Raw genomic sequence first — 4,574 nt, forward strand, 5'->3', positions numbered from 1 at the left:
TTTACCGGATGGTTCGATCTATTTGATCGAGAATCGTCTTCCGATATGATGATAATATTGTTTACATTCGGGGGCCTGGGACTTATTGGCCTTGATTCCGATTCTACAGCTGGTATATATGTCGCAGCTGTGTTTAGAAGATTTGGGATGTGTATGTCTAGATTGAATTTTTCTCTAACGAATACTAATCGTTCCCTTAGACGTTTGAAGACTCTGTAGCTTGAAACCAATGTATATCAGTAAGTCTTTGTTTGTTCTCTAGAAAAAGTTCTCTGACCTCATTATATTTGTTTACCAAATTAGTTGTATGTTTAATGACCGTACTATTTTGTGTAGGTCTGTTCTGCGTTAAGCATTTATATGCATTTATATAGCATTATCGAATTCTGCTCTTAGAGTGCAAACTTTAGCGCAGATCGTAAGCCAGTCCATATGTGTTTTTTAATTTTGTCCATTCCGATTGGAAGACAATCTAACATTAGCAATCACAATTCTTCCTAGAATTTCATTTTCTATTATTTGGCTGTTTACGAGGATGCCGGGTATGTTTGATAATACGATACCCTTTTGTGTGGCATCACAATGAATTAGTGGTGAAAAAGGTAAATTATATTCGTTCATATATGAGTATTCGAACTCGTATATGCTAATTGGATTGGGGAATACGGCTAAGATTGCTTTAGCTCTATATTCGAAATTTTCATTTCTATCGTGGGTAGCCCTAATGGCTGCTGCTGTTCTACGAGACATTTTATTTTGGCTTTGCAACAGTATATTAAAGGCGGGAATTCTACCTGAAATGTACTCATGTACATGTATTCGAGCTCTATTATGCTCCTAGGGGTCGTTGAGACCAATTTTTTTTTTTAGACTCTATCTAAATTGTTTGCCCTACTCATATATCTCTTTTTAATTATCTTATTATGTTTTATATACAATGTTAAAAGGAATTGTAAAACACTGACAATGGTTAAAATCAGAAGTAATAACCAGAGTGCATTGAGATCATCCCTGTGGTCTATTATTTTGACATTATTGACCACATTGGCCGTATTGTCTTTGGTCTGACTATCATCAGAACCGAACCAACCCATGGTGATGATTTTCTCTCAAAAATTGGTTTCTACAATGTTGGGGGGGTTTTTTTTTTAAATTATCTGCTATTCGTTTATTCTTTTCAATAATAAAAAAAAATTATTAAAAATTTTCTTTTTTTTTCATGAACACACATATCTATATACCCTTTCTATTTTTATTTTTTTTTTACTCTTTAAAATTTCATCAATATAATTTTTTATATATATATATATATATTTTTTTAATATTTGACCAAAATGAAGGAAGGAAAAAAATGTTAAGGGACATGTGATCGATTTACAGGTTTTTCATTATATAATTCAACATCGATCACATGGTTTTAGTAATAGCCTAACAGGGGTTAGTATTTCCAAGTTGCACTTTAAGGGTGCTTCAACTTGAGTTAGAAAATTATAATTATTGGCAATATGAGGCATGGCATTTCTGCAGCTCATTTGCGTTTCTTCGCACCAGTGCGAAGTTGATCCTTTGTTGGTGGGGGGTTGGGGGTTTTTTTTTGTCGTGCCCGGTACTCAGCTATTGTGAGTGGGCGAGGTCCATCGTTTGTGTACACTTTTAAAGCCTCTTGTAGGCTGAGTGCATCCCTTTGCTCGGTAGGATCAGAATCTGTTGGTCCATCGACGGTGCAAGGGGCGGTCCTATGCCACTCGCACTTATATTATCGGCCTGTTGGTCCATCGACGGTGCAAGGGGCGGTCCTATGCCACTCGCACTTATATTATTGGCCCTTGCTGGGTCTGGTGGGGCCGGTGCTGGTCTTCGCACAGGTTTTATGTTGCGTGTACGCTCTTTGTAGCGCGGGCTGTTAAATCTTCTTGGGTATTATATATTTCTGGCCGCATTGTAGTCCCCAAATTTAAGGGTATAAATTATAATCCAACATGGGTTTGTGCGTAATATCGTCGGCAGTCGTGCATGGGTCTGGCGAAACGGCTGGTTTGGCTTTCTGCTGTGGGTTTTCCTTGGCACTGGCACTGGGGACAACACTATTTCAATAGTTTTTACAATTCATCAATTTTCTTTTGACTGTGTCCGATTTTTAAAACAAAATCACATAGTATTATTTTTTTTTTTTTTATGTCGGCCATTCTTTGTCTTTATTATTTTTAACACTTTTTTTTAGAAATTTTTTGTTTTTTTTTTTTGCAATCCTTAGATCGATCCATCGCGTAGGACGTATATCGGTCCTGTCACGGTCGCCATGTAAACGACGTACAATCCTTTTCTTGGCTCTTTGGGGGTCAACCCTCCGATCTGTTTTATTGGGTTTTATATTCTGAACTTTACAATTGTGTTTTGGGCTTTTGTAAGCCAAAAGCCGCGGAGCTGCGCTGCCAGTGACGCCGGCAGCGTAGCGGCAGAACTATATGTTCTTATCTCTTATATGTTAGTATATATAGGTGTGAATATGCTCAGCGCTGTTGGCAGCGAGAGCGCGAGGGAAGATATATGTGTGTATGCATGTATATTAGTGCCGTCAAGTCATGGGAACATGCTGACGCTGCACTTGGGTCGCTCGAGGCATTCTTGAGTGAATCGTAATACGATCACCCAGAATGTCTGGGACTTTATTGTTACGTAAACACTGAAACAAAGTGTTACAGTGTGTATTCTTTAAGTACCGTCGGTACAGTGGGTATTCGAAATAATGAATACTTTACGTGAATGTGTATGTTATATTTAATTTAATATCAGCATACTACAAAAGTTTGTTTTGCGAAAACACTTTATGTGACAAGGAGCCATGGAACTGTCAGCACCTCCAGACTGTGTACACTCCAGTGATATCAACAAAGTTGGATGGTAAGGATCTTCAGGGAGAGTTATTGGGCTTGCTCTAGATACCGTAGCAAGGGAACCATCGTTAACAAAAACGAGGTCAGACTTCTTGTCCCTAATGTTTTTAACGGCATTAATTTGGGCAAGGGAAATATCCGTTAGCCCATTGATAAAGTCATTATGGCAATTGGGAAACAACAGGTTAGCGTCATCACAAGGCAGCCAAGAAAGAAATGGGAGGTTAAAGTCCCCCATGACAATAATTCGATCATTGCACCCTAATGCAGAAACAACAGTATTAATTGCTGAGAGGTGGTGTAAGTAAAGCTCAGCATCAGACCTGGGAGGACCTGCTCTTACGCAGGTAAAATAGAAAAATGCGGAGCCAACACGAACTTTGACTGCAACAAATTCAATTCCATGAATGTTATTGAATGGAAATAACTCAGATGAGAAAACAGATTTAACTGCAATCAGAACCCCACCTGCAAAAGATGGGCGGTCCATTCTATAAATAGTGTAACTATCAATGAAAATTTCATGATCATTGACAGAGGAGTTAAGCCAGGTTTCGGTAAACGCGATGGCATCGAAATCATTTGACGCAATTTTCCCAGCAAACTGCGAACGTTTTGATAGTGCTTGGAAAAAATAGTACATCAGTTTTTTGGAGCATGGTTCGGTAATTCTTGGATTCGAGTTCGAATCTTTGAGAAGGAACTCATGCACAATTGTATGCTCAGGCCATATTGACGGTTCTAGAGATCTGGATAGTAAAGAATCAGGGAGAAGAATTTTAAAGGATGATATGTTGCGCTTATGTTTAAATGTAAATTTAGTCACAACTATATCAACAGGCGAAGTGTTAAGTTTAGAGGAAAGATGTTGTTTAACATCCTCCGTTGTAGCCTCAAGAATAAGACGAGAAACAAATATTGCTTTCCGAGGGACCACTGCTCTAAGTTGAAATCCCGAGCGAGATCGAGATGGCGGAGCCACTCCTAAAAGAGATCTCGGTCCAAGGGCAGAGGAATTGGCAGCAATGGCTGTAGCAAGAAACTGTGATTCAAGGGCAAGAAAATTCTCGTTGAGAGCCACAAATTGTTTCCGGACATCCAGAAACCTAGTTCGAGTCTGTCTCATAAATGCGCGCATTTCGGCCTCAATCTCCCGACAAGCCAGACATGACCAAGACAGGCCCATGCGTTTCGAGATCAGATCATTCAGCCGGCCAAAATTTCCACCACCAGCACATTTTATGTGGGCAAAATTGTCGCACAGCCAGCAGCTAAGAAATGAATCACCAATGATAACACCACCGAATTCACATTTCTTTGCACTACAAACGATTGCCATTATTGACAGCAGAGGAATCACTGTGCACGAATAATAAAAGAACGGAGTGAGATCGCAGGTAAAGTAGGAGAGCAGATAGCAGAGCGAGCCAGACAATCAGCTGCAGCGGCAATAATTCAAAGCAGATGATCCAACGAAGTGCAGAAAAGAGCAGTAAACTCACCAAAGCAGAGACACAAAAGAAAAGTCCACAGAGAGGGAGAGTATAGGCAATCCAGAGAGAGTGAGAGCAACAATGCGAGCAGCCCGCTTATGCTCACGAGAGAGTGTGGGCGATGCAAACGCTGATGCGCGAGAACAGTACACACCGAAGAAGCGATAACGAAAAGCAGACTGGGCAA

The sequence above is a fragment of the Drosophila persimilis genome, unplaced genomic scaffold (assembly GCF_003286085.1).
Source record: "Drosophila persimilis strain 14011-0111.01,24,50 unplaced genomic scaffold, DperRS2 tig00001284-arrow-arrow-pilon, whole genome shotgun sequence".
Lineage (NCBI taxonomy): Eukaryota > Metazoa > Arthropoda > Insecta > Diptera > Drosophilidae > Drosophila > Drosophila persimilis.